General features: G+C 48.8%; 1 long non-coding RNA gene across 1 annotated transcript; it reads left to right on the top strand.

Moving 5' to 3' along the window:
* The first annotated feature begins 6,127 nt into the window (after positions 1–6,127).
* LOC146765697 (uncharacterized) lies at positions 6,128–9,751 on the top strand. Its single transcript, XR_014949619.1, has 3 exons — positions 6,128–7,132; positions 8,586–8,734; positions 9,160–9,751. It is a non-coding gene; the product is annotated as an uncharacterized LOC146765697 (long non-coding RNA).
* The last annotated feature ends 2,483 nt before the right edge of the window (positions 9,752–12,234 follow it).

The raw sequence follows: 12,234 nt of genomic DNA, 5'->3' as shown, positions 1-12,234 counted from the left end.
CATTTACCTGCACCATGCTATCACTGAACAATTTATCTCTCACCACCAGGACCAGCCCTGCCAGAGAACCTCCCACATTCTGACGTGTCTGAGCCCTTTAGGAGGAGGAAGGATGAGTGACACCACCTTTCCCAGGCTCCCAGGCAGGATGAAACCCCAGGAGGAAACTGGAGAAGGCACAGAGCCTCCAGTAGCCATCTCCAGCCCCTGGCTCACTGTCAGAATCTGAGCTATTGATTCTGAGATTGTAGAAAGTCTCTGTCTTTCAGCCCTGCTGCCAAAGCAGAAGCCATAATTGGTCTGTGCTGGTTTCCAGGTTGTTTATTCTGTTTATCTCTCACATGTTCTGCTGCCCTGCCCAGCTCTGTCCTGCAGGGCAGCGTGTGGGGCTCTGCCCTCAGTGGGATGTGACAAACATTAAATACCAGAAACTCCCTGGGCTGGATTTACAATAACGGGCCAATATCTGTCACCTACGTTGGACAGTGTGTCCCCAGCCTGAACCAACAGAAAAATGCCAACACCACAGTGAGACATGGAGGGCATGAAGAAGGAGAAAAAGGACAAGACACCCCAATTTCCTTCATTTTGTCCCCTTTGGACCCCTAGTCTAGAATCATAAAATTTTACTTTTGCACCTGTGCCACACTTAATTATTACTTATATCAAATACTCAGAGTGTGTAATTCATCCTGTAAGATTGAAAACTCTTTTGCATGGACAGAGATCACAGCCAGTGTCTCTGGGGGCTCTGTCCAGGGGGTTCCTGACCCCTGCCAGGGTCCCAGACCTGCCAGGGCAGCCAGAGGGAAGCTCTGGATTCCCACAGCTCACTAATTAACAATAACCCAGACTAATTAGCAATTACCCTTTGGCTCTGCTCATCCAGGCTCTCCAGCAGCAAGTCCCAGAGCAGATCCCAATTAAAGGAATGGCTTTATCTATGAAGCTGTTCCTGGGGTTATTAATTGTGGAACAGCTCTATCTGGGCACTTTGTGGCTGTCACTGCCTCCCCCTGCACAGCCAGGGCTGGGCTGGAACACAAACCTCTCTGTCCAAGCCCCTGGAAGAGAGGGAATTCCTCCATCAGCTGCAGAGTCAGACACGACTGCACTGCACAAACCAGCTCTGCTGTCAGGCAGAAGGACAGTGGGATACAGCCAGCCCACAAATATTAATCTCTGTTTCTCACAGGCAGCTGAGGAGTGGCTTTTGATTGGCCAGATTCTCAAATCTCTGAAGATTTGAGGAATTTTGTCCTGTTTTTTACTTGCATAAACCAATCCAGCCTCAGGCTAGTGGCTGTAAAACAAGGGCTGTGGCTCCCGGGTTAGAGAGAAGGCTGGAAAAAGGCTGAAGGGCTTCTTTGGATCCTGGAGTGGAAACTGTCCCTGTTACACAACAATAACAATTACTAACAATTAAGAAGCAATTAAGGCACCTCCCACCAAGAGCACCTGGACTGTGGATGCTGCAGCAGGAGCAGCACTGCTGTTCCAGTCTGAGGGTATCCAGCCTGCTGGGCTGAGCACATCAGCCTGGCAATGGAGCAGTTTTGCTGCAGATTTCCTGAAATACCTTCACGGGGTTGAAAAAAATCTTAACTATCTTTAACTTCACATCCACACAAGGAAGCAGAAGAGCACTGGGAATTAACTGGGGATTTTTAGTGTCCACATCAGCTCTCCAGCAGCTCTCCAGATAATGGAATATATGAATTGTGCACTGATTCAGTGCCTAGATATCAACAATTAAGTAGCTTGAGATCTGCAGAAAAAGAGGAGAATCTAATAGGAGCATTGATTGCTGACAGTGGGAGCCTTTAAATACTTTGTGCTGCTGCTAGCTGCGGAGCAAGCCTCTCCAGTTCCCCACGTCTCATCTCCCTGGGCTGCTCTTTTTTGTTGTTTATATCTGTTCAGCAAGAGAGAAAACAGCCTGTGGCATCAGTACAGGCAGCAAAGGGCTTGGCATGTCACTTCTGTGCAGCCACGTACATCCCTAGACCCGGGTCAGGCAGCAAAGCCTCGTCTCCCCCAGGCTGCTGAGATGTGGAGGAGCTTCCTGAGTCTCTAATGTGACACGAAGCCACCAAATCTCCCTTCTCTCCCCGAGCTAATAAGAGGCAAGGAGGCAAAAGCACAGGTATTAATGCAGCAGGCTGACAAACACACTGCTGACAGCAGCAGAATGGGGAAAATCGCAGAGGGAGCAGAATAATAACCCAGCTAGAGTTAATAATAAAAGCCTGAGAGCATTCCCACAGCTCTGGAGAATGGATGTGTCACTGGCTCCTTCCTGCCTGGGCCTGGGCACAGGGACACACTGGTTTTGGGGCTGTGTCAGCCTCCCTGTGCCCTCTGGGCAGTGCCAGCTGCTGACAGGCAGAGCCCAGTGTGGAATGGGGATAATGGGATGGGGGGTTGGAATTAGCTGATCTTTAAAGCCCCTTCCAGCCCAAACCGTTCTGTGGCTCTGTGGTCCCAGCCAGGTCAGCACCAGCACAGATCTTTGCCCAGAGCTCAGTGCAAACAAAAGTCACTGCAGAGATCCAGAAAGCTCCATTTTCCCTGTGCTTATAGGCACCATCACTCCAGCTTTCCGTGGTAGCAGAGGCTCTGGAAGCCCCCTGAGGTGATGCTTTTGCAGCATGTCCTGAGCTGTAAGCACAGCTCACGTCAAAAAAGAGCAGATTCTAACACAAGGTTTTGGGGAAGAGGTTTTTGAGAGCTTCAGCTGAGTAAATACCCCAACACCGAGGTCTTTAACCAGAGTTGATGCTCAGAGCAGCTCCCAATTAACCTTTTCCCTTGGTTATTGCAGCAGGATCCAAGACACAGCAGGAGTGACAGAGCAGTGAGAACAGCACTTTAACCTGTCAGGGCAAATTTACAATTCAGTACCAGGATTAATAGCATGTATCACATTTAAAGTCCTTAATATATGTGGCCAGGCAGATTAGCAGATGAATATGAAATCAGTGCCCTAACAGCAGGCAGGAATTATTCAGGCACTGACTGTCCTACCTTGCAACAAGCAGCAGAGCCAGGGGCTTTTGGGTGGACCAGGAATATGGAGCAGCCATAAATCTGTACCCAGCACAAAGAAACCCAGTCCTACAGGGCTGAACAGGGCTAGGGAATACCAGTGATTAGGATCTAGAGAGCTCTGTGTTTTCCAGAGCACTGTGAATTCCAAACAGCACATCCCAGAGAACCAATTCCCACGTTCCACCCAAAGGAGACACAGCTGCAGGGAGAGGCTGTGACTTTTTCTGGGCTCACCTGAACTTTGCAGTGTCCAGAGGATGAATTTGGTGATAGAAATGTCCAAGGCGAGGTTGGACAGTGCTTGGAACAACCTGGGATAGTGGAAGGTGCCCCTGTCCATGGCAGTGGACTGGGATGAGCTTTCCCAGCCCCAGAACCAAGGACAGCTGCAGCTCCAGGTTCTGCAGTCCCATCTCCCAGACTGCTCTCCTCAGTTTGCTGTTGTTTACACCTTTTGGGCCTTTTGGGCCTTTTTGTTGTTTACGCTTTTTGGGCCTGAAGCTGCAGCGTTGTCCTTGGCTCTGGGGCTGGGCAGGGATTGTTTTGTCTGACTGACTGTGAGGAGAACTTGCCAACACTTTATATGAAGTTCAGAGTTACACGCTAATGCAGTACAGAATCTGGAAAACATGAAAGCTCAAACTTAAGGCATCAAGGCTCTGAAGCATTTTGGCTGCTCCGTGGTGCAGCTGCACGAGGGGGTGCTGGGACCTCCCCTGCAGCCCCTGGGTGTGCAGCTGTGGGATCAGCTGCACTCCCCAACCTCTGGGATCTGCCCCAGGCACATCAGAGCCCCTCAGCCATGAGCTGGGGTGGCAGGGACAGGGCCCAGCCTCCTCACCTTGATCCCAGTGATGCCTATTGATGTTTGCCTTTTGTCCTTTTCTATATTCTCTGTATCCTCTACACATATATTCAGAGCTCCATAGCCTGTTATTGCATTTGCAGCTAGTTTTACCAGAAAGACAAAAAATATTCCAGAAAGAAAATATTCTCAGAAAGACAAAATATATTCTAAAGCCTCTGTCCTGTCTTGGTTTTCCCTGGGAACCAAGACTGAAAACCATCTCTTCAGAGACATTTTCATCAACAAAGGTCAGTTCTATCTAAGGCGGGAAGGATTTGGAAGGGGCTTGGACTGGGGAGAGAATTGCATCACCACTTGTACTCCTAACTGGTGCTTTTTGCCAATGATGCTAATTTACCAAACTGCACCTCCATGGGGGTGGGCTTTTGTGGACATTTTTCCATAACTGCCCCTGAAGGGGCAGGCTCAGACCAGCCAGGGGAGCAAGGAAAGGAGCTGCCTATGGGAATAAATCACATGGGACTCTATTTTCTTCATGGTGGAAAAAGCTCATTCTTTATTCACATAAGTCATTTTTTTACAGACCTCATGTGTGGCTCCGATTGGTCAGGAGCTTTCTTGCCAATTACTTTATTGGTCAGCAACAAGTTGTTACCCTGAATTGTTTGCTCACTCACTCTTGGTGTGTATGTGCAGGAAAAATTGTTTGTGAGATAATTTTCATTTTTCTATCTAAGAGTGTAAAAACAGTTTATACAGGTGTATGTTGTTTTCACCCAGGAATAGATTGTTATGTTAATAAACTGCTCACACCAGGGTTGCTTTCACATGGGAATCTGCAAAGGGCTAGCTTGGCTTAGAAGAAATGACAGGTTAACCTGAGCAGGTCTGATTTTATGAGATCTTTCTTTATAATTTTTCTACCTTACTGCAACATCTGCCTGCTCAAGCCCCTGCCTCACACTTGGCACTGGGAAAAGGAGGAGTGACAGAGGAGTCACAGGCATCTCCCTGCTCCTCATCATCCCCAGGGCTTGTTCATACCTGTGAGGAGGAGTTCATTAGTTTAAAAGTCCTTCTGTAGCCTTGGGCTGCACGCCTGAGGCTGTTGGGAGAAGCTTTTGCAAAGATGCCCCATGGGGTGTAATCACAGCCTCCAAATTTCAGCCATCTGATCACTCCCAGAACTGATAAAATTAAATGACAGCTCACAGAGAAAGGTGAGAAATAATAAAGAGCCACTGGGAGAAAATATCTGTGTCTGTGTGACCCCGAGGAGGATGTGATTGGCACTGATGGGACATGAGGGATTGTCACTGGCTTTTACAGGTGAAATGGGGCCTTGTCCAAGATTGAAGACCAAGATGTTTCCTATTACCATTCAAGTAGGAGCTGCCTCTGGGCAGTTTTCCTTATCTCCTGTTAATGGCCCATCAATGCCTTGCCACATAACTCGGAGATAACACTCTCCAGAGCCAGTTCTGTTTAACAGGTGATTAAGGACACACCTTGTGACTCAGAACAACATCAGCCCATTGTGAGATGCTCCACCCAGGGGGAGGAGCCAGGCATTCCCACCTGGATAAATCTGGGGATTTCTAGACAGAGGTAGCCTTCCCACAGGTTTCTGAGGAGACACAGCAACCACATCTGCCACTCCAAGAGGATTACAGCCACTCCAGTTTGGATTGCTACCAGCACACTGGCCAGAGGGGTGTCAGGTTGTATTCTTACTCTGTCAGTGGTCTTCCTTTTGTATTATTGCATATATTTTTGTCTTTTTTTCCCAATAAATGTTATTTCTGACTTGGAGTCTCTCACTGGTTTTGCTTTCAAACCAGAACAGGCCTCTTTGTTGGTGATCCCACGGATTACACATCCTACAGATGAATTCCTAACGTGGGTTAAGGACTGTGTGAGCCTGCGGCTGTGCTGCACACAGAGCCTCGTGCAGGCTGGCAGCCACAGCAGGCTGTGCCTCCAGGAAATGCTGTGTGTGCAGCTGGGACAGGGGGAGAGCACAGCCTGGTCCTGGTGCAGCCGGGGTGGGGAGGGCTGTGTAAAACAACCCGGCAGCTTCTGCTCCACAGCTGGCCCCAGGCTGAACACAGAGTCCAGCAGTCCCTGGCACTGCAGAGCAAAAAGGCAGTGAAATAATGTGCAATGAGAAAGAATAGATTTTATTTATTTTTGTATTTTTTGATACCTGGCTACTTGCTTCCACTCCAGGGAAAAGGAGGTGGAGCTGAGAAGGAGCTGGGCAGGCTCTGGTGGTCCTGGGGGCACTAGACATGGACACTTTCTCCCAAAGGCAGAGGAGAGAAAGTGCTGGTGAAAATCTGGGATTTCATCCTCCTTTCCTAATGTCCATCTGCAGCTTGAATGAAACCCAGCACTGCCTGTGCTCACAGGGACCTGCTTACCTGCACATCTCCCTTGCCAAGGGCATCACCACAGGCTTTCATTCCTGCTAGGACTTCCACAAACACATTTGACCCTTTTGGATCTTCACAAAATGTTGCTTGTGAGTGCTGGTGGCAGGAATTCAGCCTTTGGGCTTTGCATAGCCTTCACTGCAGAACTGGACATGGCTAGCCACAGACTGAATTATTTTTAATTCCTGTTGTTGTTTGTTTGTTGAATTATTTTTATTTTATTGGAGTCTGAGTGATTTTATCCACATCAGGTGGCCATGTGAGAGAGGCCTGGGTCCCTGCTAGCTCAGCCTGTGCAGAGATGAGATAAATCAGAACTAACCTTGCTGCATCACAGCCTGGGGAACTTTAATGTCCCAAAGGAACATCGGGGTCACCTCCACACCACAGACATCCCTGTGCTCCTGTTTGAACTGGGCTGCACCCACAATTAACACATCCACATGCTATTATTGTTCATTGCATGTGGTGGAGAAGCCTTCATTCATCATTTTAACAAGGATGCTCTTTGTTAAAAGAGCCCATAGAGTTTATTTATAGCCTGGGTGAGTTTATCCTGTGCTTTTAGCTTCAGATCCTAGCAGACCTCTGCTGTTAAATCTCTCTGCCTTATTTTGGGACCACTTGTCCTCAACCTCCTCTTGGCTAAGTTTATCTGACTGAACTTTGGGAATTATTCACCTGCCTGATTTTATCTCATTATCGAATCTCTGCTCTGGTGCATTTCTAAGCATCTCCTCCAATTTAGGGGAATCCTCCTTCGGCTGTGGGAATTGCACAAGGGATGTGTGATTGATCCAAGGGATGGATCCCACTTCCCAGGGCTGTGATGCCTCAGGTTTGAGCTTTTATGATTTTCAGGTTCTGTACTGCTTCAGTGTGCACTTCTGAGCTGCATATGAGGGGACAGCACTGGACACCAGTGGCTGGGACTGCTGTGGAGCTTCACCCCAAGGGCTGATTCCCCTCACAGCTCCCCTGCCCCGCTGTTCCCAGCCCTGCCCCCACTGCAGCCTTTCTCCAGGGAATAGCTCCACATCCAGCCCCATTTCACTGCTCTCAGTTTCCCAAATAACCCAGCCTGCTTCCCAACAGCAATAAGATCTCTCCATCAACTTTTTGCTACCTGGAGCTTTCCCAGAATGTCCTGAGCTGGGAGGGACCCACAGGACCCCCCAGCCCAGCCCCATCCCTGCACAGACCCCCCAACAGCCCCACCTGGGCACCCCTGGCAGCGCTGTCCCAACGCTCCTGGAGCTCTGGCAGGTTTGGGGCTGTGCCCATCCCTGGGGAGCCTGGGCAGTGCCCGCACCTCTGGGGAAAAGCCTTGCCCTGATCTCCAGCCTGAGCCTCCCTGGCCCAGCTCCAGCCATTCCCTGGCTCCTGTCCCTGTCACAGAGCCGAGATTGGTGCCTGTTTTATGTTTTCTCCTGGGCCATCAGTATAAATATTGAACAGCACAGAGCCCACATGCCCATCCTTGCTGGACCCCGTTCCAGCATCCTTCTGACCATGGCAGGGATTCCCAGCTCAGATTCATCACTGGGAAGGTTTAAAAGTTCAGGGAGTGGCAAAAGCCTGGAGTGACAGGACAAGGAGGACTGGCTTTAAACTGAAAGAGAGGGGGTTTAGATGGGATATTAGGAAGAAATTCTTCCCTTTGAGGGTGGGGAGGCCCTGGCACAGGGTGCTCAGAGCAGCTGTGGCTGCCCCTGGATCCCTGGAAGTGTCCAAGGCCAGCCTGGAATAGTGGAAGGTGTCCCTGCCCATGGAATGGGATGCTCTTTAATACCTCTCTCAACCCAAACCAGTCAGTGATTCCATGGTTCTAAGTTTTCCATTTACTTAACATGCACTATGTTGAACCCATTACACTGTAATTCCTTAATTGCATTTAATCTTATTATATCAAGGAAAACATCCTCACACTCATCACAGTGCTTACAAGCAGCACACAACCCCTTTGCAAAGCCCAGGCATGCCATTAGTAAAACCATTTATTTCATAATTAACCACTTAATTTATAATTACTAGAGAAGCACCAAAACAACCAAAAGAAAATCTTGGCCGGAATGTACCTTCCCATCCCAAAGCCCTTGAAGAGTAACTCTCAAAGAGCCTTGTGGACTGAGGAATCCTTCCCATTGGTTCATCTGATTTGATATCATTTCTGGAGACCAATAATGAGGTTTTTATTTATTCTGAAAGTACCCCAGAGGGGGATTTGCCCCAGCAGGGCAACTCTGCCTGGGCAGGCCTGGACCTCCTCATCTTCTCTCTTTCCTTCCCAGGGAGTGCTGGAAACATTTTCTCCTCAAACTCCTTCCTGGAATACCCTGCCCTGCCTGTCCCACCCTGAAGGAATAAGAACATCTCCTTTGGTGCAGCCTGGGGTCAGGAACATGGTCTGCTCCCCCTCCTGCTCCAGGAGAGCTGGAAGGTAAAGATCCACTGCAGAGGTTTCGGGAGAGGGAGGAATTTTCTAGGGGAGAGAATCATCAAAATGAAGATGAGTCTTTCAAAAACACCTTGCTACTTTTCAGCTCTGTGTGCACAGGGGGAGCACAGAGCAGGAAGCTGTAGGCACTGGGTTTGAAGTCTGGCTGACAGCAGACTAGGGATGCTGGAATAATAGGGAGGCATTGTCAGTGTTCAACAAGGGCTGGAAATCACAGGAAGTTGGAGGAAAAGGAGTGAAAACACATAAAAAATAAAAGGATACAGAGGAGCAGCTGAGTGATATTTCACTCCCTTGTGACTGTGCAGTGAGAGGGTGGATTTATGCACAGTGTATTGAGAACATATTGAGACTTCTGAATGTGTGGGTGATTCTTTAATTTTTAAAAAAAAATAATATCTTTTTAGGCATGAAAAAATTTCCTCTGGGCTTGTCTTGATGCTCCAGCTCCTAATGCCTTGACTGAAAGTCCCTGGGGCAGAAGGAATATCTGAGAGCTACACCTGCTGCCAGAATGCTCTAACTTATTAGCAGGATCTCAGCAGCATCCCTTTGCACCTGCACCAGTGTCAGAGGGAGACAACAACTGCATTGATTTCAGTTTTCCTTTGCAGGGGGTACTTAATGCCCAGATTTGTCTCTCCTTTGCAGTGTTCAAAGCATGTTCACACCATGCAGCTTTAGCAGAAATGTATTTCAATAAAGGTAATGAGAAAGGAATCTTTATTTCCTCCAGTGCTTGCTTGAATTTCTTTCTTGGGCAATATCCTAGTGGGAGCCAAGGCCATGGGTCAGCCCTGGGGGTGCAGCTGGAAATGAGTTTTTATTCCTCACACTGGCACCGCACCACACTAAAAGCATTTGGGGCACTCTGAAATAGGTGTAAAAGCATCACTGTCAAAAACTGTGGACTGAATTTATGGAAATGAAAGCCAGCCTTATGGGTGAGGAGGTCTCTGAGGGGAATATCACTGGAGACTGGGAGTGGATGTGCTGAGATCAGCCTGCCCTGGGTGTGTCCTTGTTCCCACAGTGACCACTAACTGCTGAGACTGTGTCCAGGCAGGATGGAGCTTCATTCCACGGCCATCCTGAGCTGCCCTTGTGTCACATCCTCATGTACAGAGAGATGCAGGACCTGCCCCAGCCTGGGTCTGTGGCTGGGGGAAGAAGAAATACAATTCTAAGAGCTGGAGAGTGGAACTGTCCTGCTGCAAGGATGTGTTTCACCGCTGCCCTGTGCTTGCAAAGAGAGTTCTGGGTCTGCCCCTGGCTGAAATGTTCCTGCTCCATCCTCAGTGTGCTTTGGGCTCCTGCCTTTGCCTCCAGGGAATCCAATTTCCTTTGGGCTCCTGCCTTTGCCTCCAGGGAATCCCAATTCTTGTGATGCATTTGTTGCAATCTCCTGTGTCCACCAGGTTCAGAACCAAAATCGGCCAATAAATATTTGTCTGTTGGAAGGCATGAGCCAGGACCACTGAAGAGAAACATCTTTGTTGGATGGGTTTTTGAGCAATCTGGTCTAGTGGAAGGTGTTCCTGTCCATGGCAGGGTCTGGAGGGAGATGAGCTCCAAAATCCCTTCCACCCCAACCAGTCTGGGATTCTGTGATCTGCCATTGATGCCTTGTGAAGGCTGAGCTAGAACAGAGATCAGACAGAGCTAAAGAATAAAGCAGGGATTTATTAAAAGGCCTCAATGGATCCACCTTGGGCAGCACCAAAGCCCAGCCAGGGCTGCACCCAAGATGACCCAAAATGGTCCCAAAATGCACGAGCGCTCCCGGGGCTCTCCCTGGGATCAGTTCTGCTCCATTGGCACCTTGGAGTTCATTGTCCCATTCCAGCTTCAGCCCAGGCAGTCCCATCCTGCTTGTTTTTCTCTCTCCAGCCCATGTTGTGATCTTGGGGCTGAGATTTGGATCATTTGTCCTTGGTGCCCAGCTGGAGCAGGAATTGTTTTGTCTCCCTGCTCTGTGCAGAGAGCTCAGCATCCCCTCATAGGAAGCTCAGACCCACACACAAAAGCAGCACAGAATCTGAAAAATACAACAGCTCAAACCTGAGGTACCACAGTCCTGGGAAGTGAGATCCATCCCTGTGCAATTCCCAGAGCAGCTCTGGGATCGTGGTTTCCTGCGGGCAGACAGGGCTGTTCTCCTCTGTGTGCTGAGTGCGGGGCCAGCAGAACTCCGTGCCCCGCTGCCTCTGGGTCTCTGCACTGCACCTCAGGGCTGGATGGATCTGAGGGGAGCCAGGAGCCTTCAGCAGCTGCAGAGGGGTCTGTGCTCTCCCTGTGACAGCTCTGCCCCGAGCTGCTGCTGCTCCTGCAGCTCCCAGCCCACAGCATTTGCCTGGCCTCGGCTGCCAGAGCGCTACGGGTGAGGCAGGGTGAAAATTTAACAGGGTAGAAATCCATTTGGATTTAGGTGAAATGTGCCGCTTTGAGCTTGCTAGCATAAGTAAAATATGCTGTTTAGTCTGGTAACTCTGCAGCACTAGTAAAATTGCCCCAGTTGAGGAGAAAGAATGCGAATTTCTAAGCTGAAGAGATAAGAGAGGCTCCTCGAACCTTGAAACAGGGCAGGGTGACCCAGGAGTTGTTTCTGTACTTTCTGATAAAAAACTGTCCACAAGTGTAACTAGCTGTAAGGTGAAATCAGTAGAATGAATATGCATGAACCTACTGTTGCCAAAGACCACCCTAGGTCGCAGTGTGGCTCCATGTGGTGAAAAAACTCTTCCAACCCGAGCTTCCAAAGAAAGGCTCAGCAGTCTCTGTTATTCAATCTCAAGGCAGTTTATTGCAAGTTATTTAAAAGATTTTCTTCTGGAGCTGCTGTGGTTTGCTCACAGCTCAGGCAGAGGCACACACACACCCTGACATCCTCTCTGACCCCGACTGCTTCTTCTCTCCCCGCCAGGGCTGCTGCTGTCTTTTATATGGGACATTACGTGTTACATGTTTACAGTTTTCCCCCAATGCATATTACCTATATGAAATGGTGATTTTCTGTCTTTCATATGGTACATTACATGATAAATGTTTATCGTTTTTCCCCAATGCCCATTACCTATATTAAATGGTGCTTTTCTACTCTAAACCAATCTGTGAGTGCCAACATCACCAAGAGCATGGAGGTAAGGAAGGAGAAAGAGGGAGGACAGGACAGGCCCAAATCCCAAATCCATCTTAAAACCTCTGACCCCCATGTACAAAACCAAAACCCCCCTGTACAGCACTCAAAAATTCTTTCCTCTACTTTGTAACTACTTCTACTCTAATATCTAAACTTTTGTGACTTCTTGTTCTTCCTGCAAGATTGGTAACTCATTCCATGGCTCAAATCCAAAATCACAGCTGTTTGCAGCTGCCTGCCAGGGTCTCAAATGCTTCTGACCTGGGCCTGGAACATCCAAAAATGTCTGAGGGACATTTTGAGTTCTGACATACTGTGAAACACTATGCATATGTAAACTAGT

The sequence above is a fragment of the Lonchura striata genome, chromosome 20 (assembly GCF_050655825.1).
Source record: "Lonchura striata isolate lonStrDom1 chromosome 20, ASM5065582v1, whole genome shotgun sequence".
Taxonomy (NCBI): Eukaryota; Metazoa; Chordata; class Aves; order Passeriformes; family Estrildidae; genus Lonchura; species Lonchura striata.
The sequence above is the reverse complement of the archived record's forward strand: the minus strand, read 5'-3'. Positions and strand labels throughout refer to the sequence as shown.